This window comes from Pristiophorus japonicus, chromosome 18, assembly GCF_044704955.1.
Source record: "Pristiophorus japonicus isolate sPriJap1 chromosome 18, sPriJap1.hap1, whole genome shotgun sequence".
Taxonomy (NCBI): domain Eukaryota; kingdom Metazoa; phylum Chordata; class Chondrichthyes; family Pristiophoridae; genus Pristiophorus; species Pristiophorus japonicus.
This window is the reverse complement of record NC_091994.1, coordinates 83,438,924-83,463,585: the sequence shown is the minus strand read 5'-3', so window position 1 is coordinate 83,463,585 and position 24,662 is coordinate 83,438,924. Positions and strand designations below refer to the sequence as shown.

The 24,662-nt window shown below is 47.8% G+C and overlaps 1 protein-coding gene across 1 annotated transcript in view; it reads right to left on the bottom strand.

Moving 5' to 3' along the window:
• Nucleotides 1-24,197, bottom strand: part of arhgef10lb (Rho guanine nucleotide exchange factor (GEF) 10-like b) — a 224,859-nt gene extending 200,662 nt beyond the window's left edge. The window contains exon 1 of the mRNA XM_070860199.1: nt 24,067-24,197. The gene's annotated coding sequence lies outside the window, so the exon portion shown is untranslated. The remainder of the gene's footprint in view (nt 1-24,066) is intronic.
• Between the last annotated feature and the right edge of the window lie 465 nt (nt 24,198-24,662).

Here is a 24,662-nt window from a genome sequence, read left to right as displayed (position 1 = left end):
AGCGCAGGGCGATTCTCCTCACCGTTTGTGGGTCCACGATATATGGCCTCATCAAAAATCTGCTGGCACCGACAAAGCCAACGGAGAAGACATATGCTGAGTTGTGCACGCTGGTTAGGGAACACCTCAAGCCGAAGGAGAGCATCTTAATGGCCAGGTGTCGCTTTTATATGCACCATCGCTCCGAGGGCCAGGACGTGGCGAACTATGTCGCTGACCTAAGACGTCTTGCGGGACCGTGCGTATTTGCTGGATTTTTGGGGGAAATGTTGCGGGACTTTTTCGTGCTTGGAATCGGCCACGAGGCCATTCTTCGCAAACTGCTGTCTGCCGAATCCCTAGAGCGGAGCAAAGCCATCACGATAGCCCAGGCTTTTATGTCCACGAACAATAACACTAAACAGATATTTTTGCAGCATCGAAGCTCACCGGCAAGTACTGTGCATAAAATAACGCCTTCAGCAGGCAGAACTGTACATGACAGGGCCTGCACGCCTGCAGAGGCCAGACCTAGGATGACTCAGAGTCCGTTGTGGGGCGTGAATGCGAATCCATTAACACCATGTTGGCGCTGCGGGGGTAATCATCGGGCCCATCAATGTCGATTCAAGCACCACGTGTGCAAAGGCTGCGGAACATTGGGGCACCTCCAGCGAATGTGCAGATGTGCTGTGACTCACCACATGGCAGAGTTAGCAGAAGATGACCGATCCGGCGTGGATCACGCTGAACGAGTAAGAGAGGCAACTCAACCCGAGGCTGAAGAGGAAGTGTATGGGGAACACACCTTCACCTCCAAAAGCCCTCCGATAATGTTGAAAGTCAAATTAAATGGTTTCCATGGAATTGAACACGGGGGCGAGTCAGTCAATTATGAGCCAGAAGACTTTTGAGAAACTGTGGGGCAACAAGGCACAAAGGCCAAAACTAAATCCAATCCACACCAAGCTGCGCACTTACACCAAAGAGCTCATACCAGTCATTGAAAGCGTGGCAGTGAAGGTATCGTACGCTGGAACTGTGCATGATTTACCACTATGGATTGTATCAAACGATGGCCCAACGCTGTTCGGCAGAAGCTGGCTAGGAAAGATCCGATGGAACTGGGACGACATCAAAGTACTGTCTTCGGTGGATGATGCCTCGTGCAGCCAAGTGCTAAACAAATTCCCATTGTTATTTGAGCCAGGCATCGGCAACTTCACAGGTGCCAAAGTGCAGATCCATCTAGTCCCTGATGCACGACCCGTTCATCACAAGGCCCGAGCGGTTCCACATATGATGCGAGAGAAAGTCAAAATCGAGCTGGACAGACTTCAACGAGAGGGGATCATATCGCCAGTCGAGTTCAACGAGTGGGCCAGTCCAATTATTCCGGTGTTGAAAAGTGACGGGACGGTCAGAATCTGCGGGGACTACAAGGTAACGATCAACCGAGTCTCGTTACAGGACCAGTACCCACTACCCAAAGCGGATGACCTGTTCGCAATGCTAGCAGGGAGGAAGTTGTTCACCAAGCTGGATCTAACCTCTGCTTATATGACACAGGAGCTGGCTGAACCTTCGAAAAAATTGATGTGCATCAACACGCACAGAGGACTGTTCATATACCACAGATGCCCCTTTGGGATTCGCTCGACTGTGGCCATCTTCCAGAGGAACATGGAGAGTCTGCTGAAATCGGTTCCACACACCGTGGTGTTTCAAGACGACATCCTGATCACGGGTCGCAACACCACTGAACACTTGCACAACCTGGAAGAGATTCTCAAGCGACTGGACAGAGTGGGACTCAGGCTGAAATGCTCCAAGTGTGTTTTCCTGGCACCAGAGGTCGAATTTCTGAGGAGAAAGATTGCGGCGAACGGCATCAGACCCACGGACTCCAAGATAGAGGCCATCAAGAATGCACCCAGACCTCAGAATGTGATGGAGCTGCGTTCGTTCCTGGGACTCCTCAACTATTTTGGTAACTTTTTACCGGGGTTGAGCACTTTGCTGGAACCCTTGCATTTAATAAGGCCAGAAACCTGCTATGTTCTAACAAGTTACTTGTATTGTATGACCCGTGTAAATGTTTAGTACTAGCTTGTGATGCATCTTCGTACGGGGTCGGTTGTGTGTTACAGCAAGCCAATGTATCAGGCAAACTGCAACCGGTTGCATATGCGTTCAGAAGTTTATCTAAGGCTGAAAGAGCCTATAGTATGGTTGAGAAAGAAGCATTAGCATACGTATACGGGATTAAGAAAATGCACCAATACTTATTTGGACTCTGGTTCGAGCTCAAAGCCGATCACAAACAGCTCATTTTGCTGTTCTCAGAAAGCAAAAGTATTAACACCAATGCTTCGTCCCGCATTCAAAGATGGGCACTAACATTATCTGCGTATGACTATGTAATCCGCCACAGACCAGACACTAACCCTCAGTCGACTACCATTGCCCACGACCGGGGTGGAAATGGCGCAACCCACAGACTTGCTTCTTGTAATGGATGCTTTTGAGAGCGAGGGGTCACCCGTCACGGCTCGCCAGATCAGGACCTGGACTAGCCAGGACCCGGTGCTATCACTAGTAAAAAGCCGCATCCTTAATGGGAGCTGGTCGGCTGGTCCCGGGGAAATGCAAGATGAAATTAAGCCGTTTTACCGACGCAAGGATGAAATGTCCATCCATTCGCATTGTCTCCGATGGGAGAATCGCGTGGTTTTGGCAAAAAAAGGCAGGGAAAAGTTTATACGCGACCTACACAGTACCCATCCAGGCATAGTCATGATGAAGGCTATCGCCAGGTCGCACGTTTAGTGGCCCGGCATTGACTCGGAATTGGAGTCATGCGTACAAAAATGTAACACTTGCTCACAGTTGAGCAATGCACCAAGGGAGGCCCCACTGAGTCTGTGGTCATGGCCCTCCAAACCGTGGTCCAGGGTCCACGTAGAGTTCGCTGGCCCCTTTCTAGGAAAGCTGTTCCTAGTAGCAGTGGACACTTACTCTAAATGGATTGAATGTATAATAATGTCATCATGTAAATCCACTGCCACCATTGAAAGCCTCCGGGCCATGTTCGCCACCCATGGTTTGCCCGACGTCCTTGTTAGTGACAATGGACCATGTTTCACCAGCTCGGAATTCAACGAGTTCATGACCCACAATGGCATCAAGCATGTCAGGTCTGCCCCGTTTAAGCCCGCAGCCAACGGTCAAGCGGAACGGACAGTCCAAACTATCAAGCAGAGCTTGAAACACGTGACGGACGGTTCCCTGCAAACCCAGTTATCTCGGATTCTGCTCAGCTACCGGACACAACCCCACTCGCTTACTGGTGCTCCCCCTGCAGAATTGTTAATGAAGAGAGCACTCAAAATCAGGCTCTCCTTAGTCCACCCGGATCTCAATGGCGTCACCGGCATAACGTGTACCACGAACGCGCGGCTGTATCACGTGATACTGAGGTTAATGACCTTGTGTTTGTTCTTAATTACGGTCATGGTCCCAAATGGGTTGCTGTCACTATTTTAGCCAAGGAGGGGGATAGAGTGTTTGTTGTCAAACTTTTGAATGGACAAACGTGCAGAAAGCACTTGGATCAGACCAAATTGCCAACCAGGAACAGTTTGAGGAGGACATTACCATCACTGATCCACCAATACACACCCAACCAGCAATCGACCTCGCAGTCAACTACGAGGATGAACCCACCATGCCCGACAGTCCGATCAGACCAGCCCCGCTGCAGTGCAGCAATGATCTAATCAACTCACCCATGCCAGGACTTCAGCTCAGGCGATCAATCTGGGCTCGCAGAGCCCCGGATCACCTCAACTTGTAAATAACTTGTATCTAAGACTTTGGGGGGGAGTGATGTTATGTATGTAAACTTTACTAGTGTGTAAAACTTGCCACCAGTGGGCGCATCTGTGGGAGACCCAAGGGTCACCTGCACACCCCGGGGAAACAGGTATAAAAGACAGTCTACCATGCTGCTTCCTCACTCTGGAGTGATATTAAAGAGACCAAGGTCACAACAGTTTGAGCTTACAGCATACAGTCTTGTGGAGTTATTCAACATAACAAAAGGCACTATATAAATGCAAGTTGATGTTGTTGAGATTGCAGAGGGCAGGGAGTCCTCAAGGGTTCTCCAATGGGGCAGTGTCAATGCTGTGATCCACTTTATCAAATGCACTGAATGGCTCCAAGGAGAGATGCCCAGCATAATGGCAGGAGATTGCCAGGGCAGTGAGTACCAACTCGATCGCCTTGATCAGCCACGCTGTGCCAGATGAAGTTTAATAACCTTGCCTGGTCAGCAAAACTAAGAGAAGCAATCAACACCTTCCAAGAATTTATTGTACTAAGCATGTTTACCTCTTACGATGACCAGCCCAGCACATTGTGTTAAAGTGCTTTAATACCTCACCACCAATGCCTGAGGCTCTGCCATGCCCTTAACACACCTAGCCTTTACCTGGCAATGTTCCTTCACTCACACCCTTGCATACGTTCACCTTGCAAAAACCTTATATAGAATCTAATTACTTGTTGCATGCACTTGTCTTCACACCTGTATGGCCTACATGCTGATATCTGGGGTTTATTGCACACCATGGTGACCAAAATTAAATCTCACTCTTACATTCCTCTTCAAGGAGAAGACAAGACAAAACATCAGAGAAAGAGCTGTGACATGTGACTGATCTACAAACACCCAGTCTCTCACGGCCTGGGAGGAAGAAACAGGCTATCATAAAATGGGAAAGCAGGAGGGCAGGTGCCAGCTACAAATTTAGCATGAACATTTTCTTCTCTTCCTTCTCATCCTACTGTGCCCACATTGGCAATCAGCAGAGCATATCAAGAAACTCTCCTGTCATCCCTTCTAGTGTACATTGCATCTGCCATCAGGAAACTCATTGTAACTTCCTTCTCTAGATGTTGTTAAGAACACACAAGCCCTGGGACATATGCTATCCAGTCCTGCTAGCACCTCAGACCGTCATTCATTCTATCTCTCCCAAGCGCCAATTCAGTGACATCCACCTGGCGGGGGAGAGGAAGCCTACTGGTGGCACATGAGGGGGAAGATCTTTCTGGCCAGAGGATCAGATTGTGTAAACCCTGCGCTGAAGAGCTCGGGGATCAGGATCTCAAAATCTGGCTTTTAAAAGAATGATGCAGCAGAGCATCAAACACTGATGCGAGCATTGAGAATTGTGTTAGACAGTGTGCTGATAGCAGCACACGTGGAGAAGGCAACTACCAGGACACTGGAGGACGACTTTGTTACTCTGCAGTCAAATCCTGATTATGTGGCAGCTCTAAGGTTCCAGTAACAGACTTCATAAAGGCAGTTTATGCTTATTCCATCTAGAATCACAGAATGGTTACAGCACAGAAGGAGGCTATTCAGCCCGTCGAGCCCGTGCCGGCTCTCTGCAAGAGCACTTCAGCTCGCCTCACTCACCCGCCCTTTCACTGTAGCCCTGCACATTTTTTTTCCTTCAGGTACTTATCCAATTCCCTTTTGAAAGCCACAATTGAATCTGCCTCCATCACCCTTTCAGGCCGTGCATTCCAGATCCTAACCACTCGCTGCGTAAAAAAGTTTTTCCTCATGTCACCTTTGGTTCTTCTGCCAATCACCTTAAATCTGTGTCCTCTGGTTCTCGACCCTTCTGCTGATGGAAACAGTTTCTCTCTATCTACTCTTTCTAATATCCCCAGCATTGAAGCACTGTCCACACTCGATCAGCTCCGCTGGGCAGGCCACATAGTCCGCATGCCAGATACGAGACTCCCAAAGCAAGTGCTCTACTCGGAGCTCCTTCACGGCAAACGAGCCAAAGGTGGGCAGCGGAAACGCTACAAGGACACCCTCAAAGCCTCCCTGATAAAGTGCAACATCCCCACCGACACCTGGGAGTCCCTGGCCCAAGACCGCCCTAAGTGGAGGAAGTGCATCCTAGAGGGCGCTGAGCACCTCGAGTCTCAACGCCGAGAGCATGCAGAAATCAAGCGCAGACAGCGGAAAGAGCGTGCGGCAAACCAGTCCCACCTATCCCATCCCTCAATGACTATCTGCCCCACCTGTGACAGAGTCTGTGGCTCTCGTATTGGACTGTTCAGCCACCAAAGAACTAATTTCAGGAGTGGAAGCAAGTCTTCCTCGATTCCGAGGGACTGCCTATGATGATGATGATGATGATCTACTCTGTCTAGACCCCTCATGATTTTGAACACCTCTATCAAATCTCCTCTCATCCTTTTCTGCTCTAAGGAGAACAACCCCAGCTTCTCCAGTCTATCCACGTAACTGAAGTCCCTCATCCCTGGAACTATTCTTTTAAATCTTTTCTGCACCCGCTCTAAGGCCTTCACATCCTTCCTAAACAGTGGCTACACTCCAAAAGTACTTAATTGGCTGTAAAGTGCTTTGGGACATCCGGTGGTTGTGAAATGCGCTATATAAATGCAAGTCTTTCTTTCTTTTAAAGTGTGATGCCCAATATTGGACATGATGCTCCAGTTGAGGCCGAATTTGTGTTTTATAAAGGTTCATCATAACTTCCTTGCTATTGTACTCTATGCCTCTATTTATGAAGCCCAGGCTTTCTCAACCTGCCCTGCCACCTTCAACGATTTGTGCACATATACCCCAGTCTCTCTGTTCTGCACCCCCTTTAGAATTGTACCCTTTATTTTATATTGCCTCTGCTCGCTCTTCCTACCAAAATGTATCACTTCGCACTTTTCTGCATTAAATTGCATCTGCCACGTGTCCACCCATTCCACCAACCTATGTCTTCTTGAAGTCTATCACTATCCTCCTCGTTGTTCACTATACTTCCAAGTGTTGTGGCATCTGCAAATTTTGAAATTGTGCCCTAATTGTGCCCAAGTCTAAATCAGAATTTAAAAATTGTGGAATAAAAGAAGGAACTTGCATTCATGTAGCACCTTTCATAACCCCAGGGTGTCCCAAATCGCTTTACAGCTAATTAAGTACTTTTGACACGTAGTAATTGTTGCAATGTAGGAATGCTACCATTGAGGCCTGTGGCACAAACATTGAGAAGGTTGTCTTTTCTGGCTTCCAAAGATTTGCAAACAAGCATCAAATGGGGCTGGTTTGTGTCATTAGGACAATTAGGTCGACTTTGCATGCTTAGCCAATAGTCGGCGTGAGTAAAATGGCACTGACGGTGGTCCGTGTCTCAGGCTGAGAACACATCCGAGCACCTCCCACCCACCAGCCTCCTCTGATACTCGCATGTAGCAGAAAGGAAATGGGGCCAGGTTACCTATGCAACAGCACCAAAAGATGCAGCCTACATCAGGTCTATCTCTGGCGGGACGAGGACCATCTCAGTCACAGGAAGCTCCTATTGCAGTACAGTAGCCAACAACTGCGACCCAACACCGAGGAGACACACAAGAATAGAGTTTACGAAGGTGGATTTTCCTGAACTTTGCCCCAGAGGAATACACTGTTCCGCAGGGTAAAGGCCGGGAAATTGGAATGGAGACCTAGCACATGGCGCTGTAGCCTGCTCCCAGATGCACTGCTGACGGGGCGCGGGGGTCAACTGGAGTTCAGCGACAAGCCTATGGGCTCAATTTTCCCCAGTGATTTGCGTCATTTTTTTGACGTGCGCCGCTTATTTTGGCGTAAGTTAAAAAATGTAAGATTCCCCAAGGAATGCGCGCCCGCGTAACTCCGTTAGTTATGATTTTTTTTTAGGTTAGTTTTTTTTGCGGCATGGGGGCGTAACCTGATGTCTGCACCAGTTTTTGTCAATAATGTAAGTTTGCCAAAAAAAAATTCTCCTAGGTCAGCGTTTGTGACCACTCCCGAAAAACCTTCTCGTGAGTTAAGAAAAACCAGCACACATTGAAAATTCGGCACAAAAAGACGCCATTATTTTTCAACGGAGTTTTGGAGGGAGTCAAGAAGACTGAAATATGCATAATGAAGATTACATATTTTTATCTTATAAGGCAGTAAATGGAAGTTTGATGGAATTCTGTAAGTTTTCATATTTTTTCAAATGACATGCCACCACTGAACGTCTGCAAACAGGGCTGGAGGGTTGGAGCGTCGGCCGGCAGAATCGGTCCCCTGCCCAGACACAGGGGCTCGGGGCTTGGCTTCAAAAGAAGTCCGGGGGAGGTGGGGGGAGGGGGGGTGGGATGAGGTGGGGGGCTGTGGAAGGTGATCGGAAGGCATCACAAGATTGCACTATGCATCGAATGTAGCCTGAGTTGGTGGGGGAGCGGGGTGGGGGGCAGCGGGAGGGGGGGGTTTCCCGATCACTGCGCCTGCTCAGACCTGGGTGTGGTCCATACAGACCTGTGGTGAGAGAGAACTGTCATGTATGTACATGCTGTTTGTAGCCACCAGATGGTGTCATTGTTGGAGGCCACTGAGCAGCACGCACATGGTGCTGCTCTGGTATAAAAGGCCAGCCATTTTGTGAGTCAGGCACTTTGGGCCGTAATAAAGCAGACCCAAGATTGTACCTTGTTCAGTTAAACAGTACTCAGTTTGTACCTTTATTGCATACATAACATTTGGCAATGAGAATACAAGAACCTTTGTTTGCAAAATGAGCACAATTGGATTCTTAGAGCGATTCGTGGAAGGAGAAGATTGGGCAGACTTTGTGAGCCGTTTGAACCAGTACTTCGTGGCCAACAAAATGAAGGGGGTTGACGAAGCAGATCGGCGCCGGACCGTGTTCCTCACTGTGTGCTGTTCAAAGATCTACGGTCTGATAAAGAATCTACTCATGCCTAGTGATCCAACAGAGAAAATATACGAGGAGTTGTGTACATTGGTACGGGAGCACCTCAAGCCAGATGACTGCATCACCATCTCGAGATACAAGTTTTATTCACACGTTCGATCGGAGGGCCAGAGCGCGGCGGAATTTGTTGCCGACCTGAGACGTCTAGCGGGACCGTGCAAGTTCGGGACGGTGTTGGCAGACATGCTGCGGGACTTCGTTATCGGTATCAACCACGAGGTGATCCTGCGCAAACTTCTAGCGGTGGAGGAGTTGGATTTAAAAGGGCCATCCAGATCGCTCAATCATGTATGACGACAGACAGGAGTCTAAAGCAAATGTCGGTGAAGAACCGAACCGCGGCAAGTATTGTAAATGCGATCGATTCGGCGTTCGGCAGAGCGGCACATGGCAGGGCCTATCTGGCTGCGTTTGCGAAACCTGTGGCTACCCAAAGTCCGCCAGAGGGAATGTATCCGACTTCTCCGTGTTGGTGTTGTGGGAAAAATCATCGGCACCAGCAGTGCCGATTTAAGCAATGTAGTTGCAAAGGCTGCCTGAGAGTGGGGCATCTCCAGCGCAAGTGTCTGCAGATGAGCAAGTATACTGGGACACAGCACGTGGAGGATGAGAGTCAGACTAGCGCGGATCCGGATACGCAATCCGTGATGCCAGAGGAAGAAGTGTATGGACTGTACTCTTTCATAACCAAGAGTAAACCAATTTTGATTAATGTGAAGTTTAAAGGGATATCGGTATCGATGGAACTGGACACAGGACGAGTCAATTGATCATGAACGAGAGGGCATTTAATAAGCTGTGGGATACTAAGGCTGTGAGGCCCAGGCTGAACCCGGTTAACGCCAAGCTGCGCACGTACACCAAAGAACTGATTGGCAGTGCACAAATTAATGTGTCATATAACGGTGCGGTTCACGGTTACCGCTGTGGATTGTTCCAGGCATGGCCCAATGCTGCTCGGCAGGAGCTGGTTGGAGAAAATCAGATGCGACTGGAACGACATAAAGGCATTGTCATCGGAGGAAGATACATGTGCCCAAGTATTGAGCAAGTTCCCCTCGCTGTTCGAACCGGGTATCGGCAACTTCATGGGAGCCAAGGTGCAGAGCCACGTGGACTCAGATGCAAGACCAGTCCATCATAAAGCTTGGGCAGTGCCGTATATGATGAGGGAGAAGGTCGAAATTGAACTGGACAGACTCCAGCGTGAAGGGATCATATCACCGGTCGAAATTAATGAATGGGCCAGCCCCATTGTTCCTGTGCTGAAAAGTGATGGCACAGTCAGAATCTGTGGAGACTACAAGGCGACGATCAACAGGGTTTCGAAACAAGATCAGTACCCGTCATCGAAGGCTGATGACTTGGTTGCGGTGCTAGCCGGAGGAAAGTCGTTCACAAAACTGGACTTGACGTCGGCCTATATGACGCAGGAGCTGGTCGAGACGTCGAAGAGACTTACATGCATTAACACGCACAAAGGACTGTTTATTTACCACAGGTGCCCGTTTGGAATTCTCTTGGCTGCAGCAATATTCCAGAGGAATATGGAAAGCCTACTGAAGTCCGTTCCCAGAACTGTCGTGTTCCAAGATGACATCCTGATCACCGGTCGTGACTCTAAGGAACATCTGAACAACCTGGAAGAATGGACAGAATGAGACTCAGACTGAAACGCTTGAAGTGCGTCTTCATGGCACCGGAGGTCGAATTCCTCGGGAGGAAAATCGCCGCTGATGGCATCAGACCTACTGACGTGAATATCAAGGCCATCAAGAGTGCACCCAAGATGCAGAACACGACGGAGCTGTGTTCGTTCCTGGGTCTACTCAACTACTTTGGTAACTTACTACCTAAATTGAGCACCTTACTTGAACCACTGCACATGCTATTGAAAAAAGGCAACAACTGGGTGTGGGGCGCATTGCAAGTCAGAGCTTTCGAGAAAGCCACCAATCTGCTTTGCTCGAACAAGCTGCTGGTATATTATGACGCATGTAAACGTTTAGTTTTGGCCTGTGACGCATCGTCATATGGAATTGGTTGCATGTTATAACAAGCCAACGAGTCAGGGAAACTTCAACCTGTCGCGTATGCACCTAAAGCAGAAAGCGCCTACAGTATGGTAGAAAAAGAAGCTTTAGCGTGTGTGTACGGTGCTAAAAACAATCATCAATACCTGTTCGGTCTGAGGTTCGAATTAGAGACCGATCGCAAGCCGCTCATTTCGTTGTTTTCCGAGAGCAAAGATATCAATACCACGCTTCATCCCACATCCAAAGGTGGGCGCTGACATTATCTGCCTATGATTATGTCATTCGCCACAGACCTGGCACAGAGAATTGTGCCGATGCTTTGAGCCGGTTGCCGTTGCCCACACCAGAGGTGGAAATGCCACAACCGGCAGATTTACTGTTAATCATGGATGCTTTTTAGAGTGAAGGTACCCCTGTCATGGCTCAACAAGTTAAGACATGGATATTATCGGTGGTAAAGGGTTGCATCCTCAAAGGGGATTGGTCTGCCATATCTAAGCAAATGTGCGAGGAGGCCAAACCGTACATTCGTCGCAAGGACGAACTATCTATTCAAGCAGATTGCATATTGTGGGGCAATCGAGTTGTAATGCCCAAGAAAGGGAGCGAGAAGTTTGTGCGTGAGTTACACAGCACACATCCTGGTATAGTGATGATGAAGGCCATTGCCAGGTCCCACGTATGGTGGCCAGGAATTAATTCTGAGCTGGAAGCATGCGTGCATCAGTGCAACACCTGCATGCAGCTCAGCAAAGCACCAGTGGAATCGCCACTGAGTCTGTGGTCATGGCCATCCAAACCTTGGTCCAGGATCCACGTAGATTTTGCAGGTCCCTTCCTGGGCAAGATGTTTTTACTGGTGGTGGATGCTTATTTGAACTGGATAGAATGCATAATCATGTCATCCAGTACGTCCACAGCAACCATAGAGAATTTCAATGTCATGTTCGCGACACATGGTCTGCCTGACATAGTGGTGAGTAACAATGGGTCGTGCTTCACCAGTCAGGAGTTTCAGGAGTTTGTAAAACTTAATGGCATAAAATATGTAAGGTCAGCACCGTTCAAGCCTGCGTCCAACAGGCAAGCCAGAGCAGTCGGACAAAGAAACCATCGATGACCAACCAACCTACCAGCAGCCTTCAGTGGACTCAAGGGTCATCAGTGAACCCGGAATTTCCATCACGGACTTGTTCAATAAAAATGGACTTGCAATTCCTGACATGGTCACTGCCACCCCCAACAAGTCAGGCATTCAGCCATCAGCCACAACAGACCCCGCACATTCACCCAAGGCCAGAATTGAACTGAGACGGTCAACCCGGGAGTGTAAAGCACCGGACCGTCTCAACCTGTGAAAGACTGATAAGATCTCAGAGGAGGGTATTGTCATGTATGTACATGCTGGTTGTAGCCACCAGATGGTGCCATTGTTGGAGGCCACTGAGCAGCACGCACATGGTGCTGCTCTGGTATAAAAGGCCAGCCATTTTGTAAGTCAGGCACTTTGGACTGTAATAAAGCAGAGCCAAGGTTGTACCTTGTTCAGTTAAACAGTACTCAGTTTGTACCTTTATTGCACACATAACAAGAACAAAGAACCTTGTCCTGCCTGCCCTCCATTTTGAGCTTCTTGTAAAGGTAAAATTTAAACATCGGGGCAATACTGACAATGCCATACCTTGTGCAAGCCTATTGCATGATGGTGCTGTGGAGGAGACAATTGATTCGATGTCATCGCATGACGAACCTCAGAGCCCGTAGGGTGATGGGCAGGAGACCTTGCCCACGTCGGATATATCGAGACAGGCGTTCGTACCTGCACCTGAGTGATGGAGACTGTGTAAGAAGGCTGTGTTTTCGTAAAGAGGTTGTAACTGAGATCCGTGAGTTGGTAAAAGCAGACCTGCAACCGAGAAGCGTCAGGAGGACTGCTTTGTCAGTTGAAGTGAAGGTTATAGCTGTACTTTCATTCAATGCATCCGAATCATTCTAAACTACAACTGGGCAATGTGTGATGGGGTTGTGGGCTTCTCCAGGATTGCTGGCTTGCCAAAGATACAGGGCTGCATTGATTGTATCTACATCGCCTTGCGAATACCTTTGGAGGATTCCGAGATGTACAGGAACAGAAAAGGTTTCCACTCCATTAATGTGCAGCTCGTGTGTGACGACATGCATTGCATTATGTCAGTTGATGCAAAATACTCTGGGAGCACCTATGATGTGTTCATCCTTTGTAAGAGCGCTATATCTGCCATATTTCAGCAGCAGCCAGAAGGGCAGAGCTAATTACTGGGCGACAAAGGATATGACCTCGCCACCTGGCTCACGACGCCTCTACGCGTAACCCGGATGGAAGCTGACCGAGAATACAACTTGTTGCACATTGCGACGCGCAGCATAATAGAGAGGACATCTTGAAACAGCATTTCCGATGCCTGGACTATTCCGGAGGCTACTTGCTATACTCCCCTGAGGTTGTTGGTCAGTTCACTGTTATGTGCTGCATGCTGCATAACTTAGCCATCATGAGGCAGCAGCAGCTGGTAGTAGAAGACCCACCTGAGGTGAGAGTGGCTGATGATACTCATGAGGAAGTTGCAGATGACGAGGAGGATGAGGAGGACGAGGAAGCCATGCAACTAGCTGAGCCCGGAGCACGACGGGGGAGGAGGGCGGGCCGTCATGCCCCTTTAACGATTGCTCGAGCCTTGCGCCAGCAGCTCATCCGTGAACGCTTTGCTGCCTGAAGACTCAGCAACAACTATTTCATATGGACCATGTTTACTGTTTGGACCTGTTCCGTAATGTTGTGTTGTGTTAATGGAACAAATAATGGAAATTATTCTTGTTTACTTCAAAAGTTATGTTAATAATCGAACAAATAATGGAAATGGTTCAAATATAATTTAAAATATATTTTATTCAAAAGTTTAACAAATATTTGTTTGTACTTAACTTAACTTCAATAAACATATTCTTCTATCAAACTTTAAAGTTTTCACTTAATATCACTTAAAAACTTTAAGATCACTTACTAACTTTTAAACTTGTAAATTTATATAAATTACAAAAACTTTTAAATTGAGAACAGTTACAACAATAATAACAACAGCAGCAGCAGCAGCAAAGAAAGAGTGCACCCATCTCTCCTCCACCTTATTCTAAGACCGCCCGCCGCACTTGGTCTTGGTGAATCCACCCCTGCCCGCAGGCGGTGGCACAGCGTTTCTCGGGTTGGTACCAAGCTTATTCTTTCGAACATCTCGGGTAATGCGCACTTCTTGATGGGGGCCGGTGGGGGGGGGGGGGGGCGGGGGAGGCGGGGCAGGCAGTAATGTGGAGGGCCCGGCTTGGGCCTCTTCAGAGGCTGGTCTGGAGATTGGAGTGGGAGTGGCAGTTAATTATGTCAATGGGCGCGGGGTCTGGGCATGTTCCCTTATTGCAGCAACTAACTCCGACATTCCCTCCCTAATGTGCCCTGACAGTGTGTCAACTACCTGCAACATTCCCTCCCTCATGTTCGCCAACAGTGTCTCAGCTACCTGTGACATGCCCTCTCTCATGTTGAGCAACAGTGTGTCAACTACCTGCAACATTACCTCCCTCATGTACCCTGACAGAGTTTGAACTACCTGCAATATTCCCTCCCTCATCTGCACCGACATTGCTTCTTCTTCCCTCCCTCATGTTCCCGGACAGCTTTCCCATTTCTCATGAGAGTGTTGTTACTTCTCCCGACAGTCCCGATACCTCATCACCCTCCCCACTGATGGAGTCCAGGAGTGATCAGTTAAGATCAATGCTCTCCACATTGATTGCCATCATCTGAACCACATTTGTTGGATCCTGCACCTCAGGAGAGCGCGGTCGAGGTCCTTTGCCTCCTCACCCTGGGTGTGGCTGTCAGCATCCCAGTGGGACCCACAGCCTCGCACAGTGGAGCCCTGGGTGTGCCTCACTGCACCCCACTGGAAACCATGGACTGTCCCACCAACACACAAATCACTGCTCAGGGAAGGGGCTAGCACCTCAAATGGGCGGCACCTGCACCTCCACCAAAGTGGGTACAACAGTGGGGACTTCACCACCCCCTCCCCCTCACCCCCATGCTCTTGGTCTGGAAGATGGGGTTGATTGGAAGATGTTCTCCTCTTCAGGCTCGTCCTCGTCTGAATCTTCTTCTGCATCGTCAGGCTTGGCCTCAAGTTCTGCAAAATATAACAGAACAAATGGTTAGCAGCAGAGGAGAGGGCAGGGTGGGTGACATGAGTAGGCTCACACAGTGCAGGCAGCAGGCTGATGTGAAGGACCATGATGAATGATAGCACATTGCATCAACTGAAGCACAGCAGACAGAGACATCCCCATGAATAGAAGCATGGCTAGCCCACGCAGTACTTAACATTTAGCAATTGTGGAATTTGCAGGACTTACTCTCTCCCTCGAGTGTGGGCCCAGCTTGTGCAGTGGTGGTTGCTTTTCTCCAGGCAGGACCCATCAAAGCAACGACCCTCTCTTTGGGGGGGGTGTCAGTGGGGGGGCCGAGCCTCTTCCTGTTCAAGTTCTTTCTCATTTGTGGTGTGCCACTTTCCTCTGCAAAGATGAAAATATTACTTTTTAGAGAGACATACACAGATGGTCACATTTACAATTGCAATTCCATTGAAAAATGAAAATATTACTTACACAAACTACGTGACCAAGGTTCTGCCACTTCTTTTTGCACTGGCCTCCAGACCTCGGGGTGGTCACCACTGCATAATCTCCTGCAAGTTGGTTCCAGCGTTTCTTCATTTCTTTGGGTGGAACTTTTATGTGACCTCAGCTGGAATCCCGCTCCTGCCATCTGCCCTCGATCACAGTAACTAGTGCCTCCACTTCATCCTGTAAGAAATTCTTGGTCCTTGCGCTGTGTTGCATCTTGTATTGCAGCTCCGATTTTTCCAATGATAATTAAAGTTCTCACACAGCACTCAAAGTTCTCACACACACAACTGGCTCTTTAAAAATGGCCGATTGCAGACCGGGAGCTGTACTGCGCACGCGCGCCCATAGGAATCACGTCAAAAACGTCCTTTTTATCGCGCATGCGTAGAAGGGGCGGCATCCATTTTTCGGCGCAGACAGTTGGCTCCACCCCCCGAGGCTACAGGACAGGCTGCACTGTGGCAATTTTGAAAATTAGAGCGGGGAAACTGGGCACATTTATTTTTGGAGTTGTTCTGGTCTAGAAAAACAGGCGTAACTCTGGCAATGTGCCAAAAACCGGCTTTGGGCAAAATTGAGCCCACAGAATTGAAGGTGAGCACAGAATGTAAAGATAAACACCGGCTTCTATTCTCCACTGCCAACTGTCTTTTTAAACCCCTCTCCTCAGTCTCCACCCTCACCTCCGACAATAAGTGTGAGGAGCTCACGGACTTCTTTGCCTCTAAGATTGAGACCACCCATTTGGCTGCCTCTGCCTTTTCCCTACCTTTCCCTAGCCCACCAGGCCAATCATCCTCGAAGGAAGTCCCCTGCCCTAGCCCTGACCTCACATCTTTTTCTCTGATCCCCGCTCATGACCTGTCCGAACTCATCCTGTCCATGGGACACAGTTCCTGCTCTCTTGACCCTATTCCCACCAAACTGCTGACTATACAAGTTTGTTTTCTGGCTCCCATGTTAGCTGACATTGTTAACGGTTCGCTCGCCTCAGGTACTGTCCACCCCTCCCTCAAATCTGCCGCCATCACCCCTTTCCTCACAAACCAACCCTTGACCCCTCTATCCTTGCAAACTACCACCCCATCTCCAACCTCCCTTTCCTCTCCAAAGTTCTTGAACGTGTTATCGCCTCCCAAATCCGTGCCCATCTTTCCCATAATTCCATGTTTGAATCCCTCCAATCCGGTGTCCGCGCCTGCCACAGTGCTGAATTGGCTCTCATCAAAATCACAAATTACATCCTTTGTGACAGTGGTAAACGCTAATAATCCCTCCTCATCCTTCTCGACTTGTCTGCAGCCTTTGACACGGTTGACCACTCTATCCTTCTCCAACGCCTCTCCATCGTCGTCCAGCTGGGTGGGACTGCACTTGGCTGGTTCCATTCGTAGCCAGAGAATCCCTGCAATGGCTTCTCTTCCCACCCTTGCATCATTACCTCTGGTGTCCCCTAAGGATCTATCCTTGGCCCCCTCCTATTTCTCATCTACATGTTGCCCCTCAGTGACATCATCCAGAAACACAGCGTCAGTTTCCACATGTACGCTGATGACACCCAGCTCTACCTCACTACCACTTCTCTCGACCCCTCCACGGTCTCCAAATTGTCAGACTGCTTGTCCAACATCCAGTACTGGATGAGCAGAAATTTCCTCCAACTAAATATAGGGAAGATCAAAGGCGTTGTTTTCGGTCCCTGCCACAAACTCCATTCCCTAGCCACCGACTCCATCCTTCTCCCCAACTCCTGTCTGAGGCTGAACCAGACTGTTCGCAACCTTGGTGTCATATTTGACCCTGAAATGAGCTTTCGACCATATATCCGCAGCATAACTAAGATGCCTATTTCCACCTCTGTAACATTGCCCGTCTCCGCACTTGCCTCAGCTCATCTGCTGCTGAAACCCTCTAGACTTGACTATTCCAATGCACTCCTGGTTGGCATCCCACATGCTACCCTACGTAAACTAGAGGTGATCCAAAACTTGACTGCCTGTGTTCTAACTCGCACCAAGTCCCACTCACCCATCGCCCCTGTGCTCGCTTACCTACATTGGTGTCCAGTTAAGCAACACCTCGATTTCAAAATTCTCATCCTTATTCAAATCCCTCCACGGCCTAGCCCCTCCCTATCTCTGCAATCTCCTCCAGCCCCACAACCCCCCCGAGATGTCCGCGCTCCTCTAATTCTGCCCTCCTGTGCATCCCTGATTAGAATCGCTCAACCATTGGTGGCCAACTCTTCTGTTGCCTAGGCCCCAAGCTCTGGAACTCCCTGCCTAAACCTCTCCGTCCCTCTACTTCTATTTCTTCCTTCAAGGTTGCACCTTAAAACATACCTCTTTGACCAAGCTTTTGGTCACCTGCACTAATTTCTACTTATGTGGCTCGGTGTCAAATTTTTATCGCATAATACTCCTGTGAAGCGCCTTGGGACGTTTCACTATATTAAAGGCGCTATATAAATACAAGTTGTTGTTGTTGTTAAACTTGCTTAAAGCACCCTCGGAATTTAAAAGTTCAACAGGGACAAGGTCTCGATCTCTGAGCCCTGAGTTGCCAGCATTAGGCTCTGCTAGTAGCTTCCCCTGGACCATGTAAATGTCTATTTAAATGACGTAGGACAGGAAATCCTAGTGTTCCTGGGGCTGGACAGGAAATCCTAGCGCTTCTGGAACTGGACAAGAACAGCGCATTTTCGGTGCACTACTCCTGTCTATGCCAGGGTGGGGTTAGGAGAATCTTCCCTATGATCTCACACTTCGCACACTTGGCACCAAAGGAAACACATTCGTACAAGCACCAGGAACACACACAATATGGGTTTGCAAAGGTTTGGAATTAGCTTTAATCAGATGGCATGAATGAGATCTTGGTGACTTGTTGCACACAGAAAAGGGTATGTAGGTGGAGTGCCTCAAAATGAAAGAATTGTAGCAGCACCCAGGGAAGGGATCATTCACTTAAATCATCCAGTGTTTCAAACGAACAGCCCATTGAAAGAATACGATCTTTTGACATAGGCAGTGGCATTGAGCAGGGGAGCACGGAGGGACATGTGGGTGCAAACTATGACTCTTTGCCCTTTCATACCTCTGCCAACTGTGTATAGAATAAATATGAACTTGTTTGCTCCAGCAAACTGCATCCATGACCTGCTTACTGAATATGTGCACAGCTGATTAGCAAATGTTAGTGCAGATGGCAGCCTGAAATGATTCCTTTGCATAATAGTTAAGGGCAGTTGTGATCTGAGCTGCCTCGAGCATTGCCTGTAGTGGAGGTGGCCTGTCGGCCCACTTGCAGTATGTGGCATAAATCATTGATGACTTCCTCGATAAAGCCCCTGATCCATTAAAGACCGCAGGTATGTGCGTGTCTGGTGTGGGGTGCTTGCCGGTGAGTGCCATGCGGTGTTGCCGAATCAGCCTGACATTCCTCCATTGCTCCTCCATTTCTACAGGGCAATTCTCAATAGAAATGTCATTTTGTGCCCTGTGTGAACTGACGGGGGTGGGGGTGGGAAATGGCACTCTCACAGCAAATGGCACAAAGAAGATGTCAAAATGTTGGCAGCAGCCATTGGCCAAAATAATCCTACAGAAATGAATAAGAAATAAGCTTTGAACTGACACTATACATGTTGATGCTAGGCCCCTTAAATTCTCTTTTGCTTTCTTCCAAGTGCCTGGCAACCTTCAGGCACCACTGGAATTATCGTGGGAGATCGGGAGAACCCTTTAAAATGTCAGTGCCAGACTTAAAGCTTTGCATCCAAAATTTCTAAGTTGCATTAAATTTGCTGCATCAGTTTCTTTTTAAATTGAGAACACTAGGTAAAAGACCATGGTCTGTAGTGTAGGATAATTTCCCACACACTAATCTTCTTCACGAACCCTCACTGTGTATCAATTAAAACTAATCATGGAGCTCAGGAGGAACAAGAGAGGAAAGCTCAGAGGAGCAAGGACCATAGTAGTATCAATAAAATACAGTTGGTTGCTACAAGGAAGAAAAAGGTTATTCTGAATAACAAGGTAATAAAAATGAGTACTACTATAGTCCCAACTTCCAGGCATGTAACACTGTACAACTTCATTCCCCACATCACTTCACACATGCCCACATTAAACTGCATCTGCCCATTTCACCAGTCTATGTCCTCCTAAAGTCTGCTACTATCCTCCTCACTATTTATTGCGTTGGCAAGTTTGGTATCATCCGCAAACTTCGAAATTGTACTCCCAATATCCAAGTCCAGGTCATTTATATATAACAAGAAAAGCAATGGTCCGAATACCGATCCCTGGGGGACCCCATCGCATAATTCGCTCCAGTTAAACAAACATCCGGTCACCACTACTCTCTGCCTCCTAAACCCTTAGCCAGTTTCGTACCCAAGTTACCATCAGCCCTTTAATCATGTGTGCCTCTATTTTCCGAATTAACCTGTTATATGCTACTTTAGCAAATGCCTTTTGAAAGTCCATATATACAATATCTACTACACTATCTTCATCAACCCTCACTGTTACTTCATCAAAGAACTCAATCAGGTTACTCGGACACGATTTGTCTTTAACAAATCCGCGCTGGCTGTCCCTTATTAACCCGTACTTCTCCAAGTTAAAATTAATGTTATCCTTGACAATGATCTCTAGCAGTTTTCCCAGCAATGACATTAGACTGACTGACCTATATTTACCAGCTTTATCCCCCTCCCCTTTTTTGAATAGGGGTGTAACATTTACAATCCTCCAGTCTCACAAGGAACAGACACTTTCAGGACTTCGCACAAATGGCCATCTGTCATACAAGAATCAAGACGGTGATTGTTGGCAGGCTATTATGCTGTGGTGGCATGTCAACCAAGCCAATGCTTGCTCAATATCCACACATGCATTTTCCAACTGGATTCGCTGGATACTAATCAAGGGATGAAACTCAAGGAATTGAGTGTAATATCTCCAAGTTTGCAGATGACACTAAGCTGGGTGGCGGTGTGAGCTGTGAGGAGGATGCTAAGAGGCTGCAGGGTGACTTGGACAGGTTAGGTGAGTGGGGAAATGCATGGCAGATGCAGTATAATGTGGATAAATGTGAGGTTATCCACTTTGGTGGCAAAAACACGAAGACAGAATATTATCTGAATGGCGGCAGATTAGGAAGGGGGGAGGTGCAACGAGACCTGGGTGTCATGGTACATCAGTCATTGAAAGTTAGCATGCAGGTACAGCAGGCGGTGAAAAAGGCAAATGGTATGTTGGCCTTCATAGCTAGGAGATTTGAGTACAGGAGCAAGGAGGTCTTACTGCAGTCGTACAGAGCCTTGGTGAGGTCTTTCCTGGAATATTGTGTTCAGTTTTGGTCTCCTAATCTGAGGAAGGACGTTCTTGCTATTGAGGGAGTGCAGTGAAGGTTCACCAGACTGATTCCCGGGTGGCTGGACTGACATATGAGGAGAGACTGGTTCGACTGGGCCTATATTCACTGGAGTTTAGAAGGATGAGAGGGGATCTCATAGAAACATATAAAATTCTGACAGGTCTGGACAGGTTAGATGCAGGAAGAATGTTCCCGATGTTGGGGAAGTCCAGAACCAGGGGACACAGTCTAAGAATAAGGGGTAAGCTATTTAGTACTGAGATGAGGAGAAACTTCTTCACTCAGAGAGTTGTTAACCAGTGAAATTCTCTACCGCAGAGAGTTGTTGATGCCAGTTCATTGGATATATTCAAGAGGGAGTTAGATATAGCCCTTATGGCTAAAGGGATCAAAGGGTATGGAGAGAAAGCAGGAAAGGGGTATTGAGGTGACTGATCAGCCATGATCTTATTGAATGGTGGTGCAGGCTCGAAGGGCCGAATGGCCTACTCCTGCACCTATTTTCCATGTTTCTATGATTCTATGGTTGATTTTTCTCCTCCCGGATGCTATGTCCAATTATAGCATTCCAATATTGCCTCAACAACAACTTGTATTTATATAGCACCTTTAATGTAGTGAAACGTCCCAAGGTGCTTCACAGGAGTATTATGAGATAACAAATTTGACACCAAGCCGCATAAGTAGAAATTAGCGCAGGTAACCAAAAGCTTGGTCAAAGAGGTAGGTTTTAAGGAGCGTCTTGAAGGAGGAAAGAGAGGTAGAGAGGCGGAGAAGTTTAAGGAGGGAGTTCCAGAGCTTGTGGCCGCGGCAACAGAAGGCATGGCCACCAATGGCTGAGCGATTATAATCAGGGATGCTCAAGAGGGAAGAATTAGAGGAGCGCAAACATCTCGGGGGGTTGTGGGGCTGGAGGAGATTGCAGAGATAGAGAGGGGCAAGGCCATGGAAGGATTTGAAAATAAGGATGAGAATTTTGAAATCGATGGGACCTTCCTTATCTGAATGGTGCAGTTCCATATTGGCCAGTCCATTTATCAACTGGGCTATTGGGGAAGCTTGGACAACTGCTTTTACTTTAAAATCAATACTTAACATTAAATCAAGTCCATTAATCAGCATATCAGTCTCAATTCCAGGCTACAGCAAAGGCAAACATCATTAACATAATTAGGTCAGTTTCAGCTACTGCTTATTCGGGTCCTTTGCACTTTATTCCCACTGATGTCACATTAGGCATCCTGATTGGTGGCCCATCATATTTTGGAACACACTGTAAAGCCCTGACTGCATCAACTGAGTTTGAAAGCGTACTGCTGAGCTATTCAGAATCCTGTTATTGAACAGTAGATAGATCCATTGGAGTAATTGCAAGTTAAATAACATTAACAAAAACATAGGTACTGGGAGGCGGAACAGAATGGGGGAGCAGAGCACAGGAAAGCCAAAGTGTTCATTCACTTGCCTGACTGGCAAAAAGCACTGCCTGCTCTAGGGCTCAGCTGCAAAGTCCAGGACGATCCAAGATTCAATCCCTGGCGGGACTGAATTTCCTGTCCTCAACTGGGGTGACAGTAGAGAGACTACAATGTGCCGAAGCGCCCAGGTTGGGGAGGAGCGGTGAGTCATAATTTGGTTCCAGGGCCATAGGCAGCCTTCTGATACCATGCGCAACTAGTCATTCGTGATGTGCGAGTATAAACAGTGAATCAAATAATTGGCAGTCTATTTGACCATAAGGACCAAGTCCCTATCCTGACCTGATATTCACACGTATGAATTTTCAGCCGAGAGAAAACTGGCTACTTATTCCCCTCGCCAGCACTGGGGCAACTTAAGCCAACAGCAACAACCCAAGTGATGCAGCAGTTGAGGACAGCTAACCTGGCACAGACCAGTAATTGAAATCATTACAACAGTGACGACACTTCAAAAAGTACTTCATTGGCTGTAAAGCGCTATGAGACATCCAGTGGTCATGAAAGGCGCTATATAAATGGAAGTCTTTCTCTTCTTTCTTGTGACCTTCCTAGCCTATGTAGCCCAATACCACACACACTAGGCACGGCATTCACCAACTGACCAACCCTGATTTCTGTTACAGGGATTATCTTATCAACAGCTATGCATGTGGCACCCAGTTTCAATTCCTGATCTGTACTAAGTGAATTTTAACTGTGGCAGCAACTGGGGTACAACCCTTCATTATAAAGTGTGTGTGTGGGGCGGGGTTAGCCAAGTTATTGCTGTCCTGAAACCCCTGCTGAAAAGTGCACATGTGTAAACATTGGGTGGGGGAGGGGGATGTACTGCCCCCCTCACGGTCAATATCTAGGCTCACACATGAAGAATAATCACTTGGGCAGGCAGCACCCACAGAACTGCAACCCAGCGGGAATCAGGAGAGAATATTGGCAATGACAAAAAAAAACTTTGGAAAAATGCACTTCACGCACAGTCTGATATCACATTCCTCAATATTCGGAGGGTGCGATGTTGGTGATAAGTCGCAATATGTAATATGTTGCTGCAATGGCAGGGGTATTGGCCTGTGACTCATACCAAAAACAGTCAAATATGTCTGGCGTGGACCCAGCGTGGCAGAGGCCAGAAAAGTGGCACTAAAATGTATCCAGCGATTTAAATGCAGCCAGCCGTGAGTTTGGACAGATTCTCTCAGACCCTTCACCCAGCACCATCGTTGCCCCCCACCCTACCTCACACATTAGAATCGCTCCCGCTTACAGGAAAATAAAGTGAACTGCAATCGTTTCCTCAACAAACTCCTCCCACTCCATCCCGAAATGCACAGATACACACCCTATGGAGCTGCTGTCACCCGGAATTGTTATTTTGTATCTGCTCGATCAGAATTCTTCTCCGCCACTAATGTTGCAGTTTTACTACTGGAATATAAATTTAACGTGTTTGTTATGTCCTGGTGCCTTACTCTCGCCCCCAGCCTCCCTGTTCAAATAGAACTGAGATCTCCTTTGTCAGCTCCACTCAATCCTATTCTACCGTACTGGATGGCAACGCGATTAATTAAGCATGATGAAATTAATGTTTGACTTAAGTACTGCATCTTCGGTGCAGAAACACACTTTTCCACTTACCCGGTTATGCCTTTGTTGCCATATACAAAGAGCTAGAGGTCGCACTGCTTCTGCAGGACTGATATTAATTCACAAGGGTGGAAAGCCTCGTTGGTCATATTCTCTGCATCAGAGCATTTTATATCCCATATTTAGGCGACACAGCCATCGTGAAAGAAATCCTTAAAACAATGCTGGCATGTCTGTGAGCTGGCTCCCAATAGAAGCAGGGCGCTGTGTACTCGGTCTCTCTTCTCTCTCTCAGCCTCTCCTTCCCTCTAATCAATAGAAGCAACTCAGATCCTGCACAGAGCTGGGCATTCATACAACCAATGGGATCGCTCAAAGTTGCTCCACAATTCTCAAGGGCGCTTCAGTCTCGCAGCTATGAATATTTATCAGCTTGTGCGCTGTACTCAGTCCGGGCGATGAACAGCAAGCAGCTCCTACGTGGGCCTTTTGCAGTTCAAATTTCATACCAGGTTTCCGAATTTCTCAGGGGAAGCAAAAAAACCCCACATCATCAAGAAAACTGGGTGGGAGTTGAAGTTTAATAATTGCAAAATGCGCTGATCGGTGTGTAGATCTCATTAGAGTCTGGTATCCAGGATACAGCA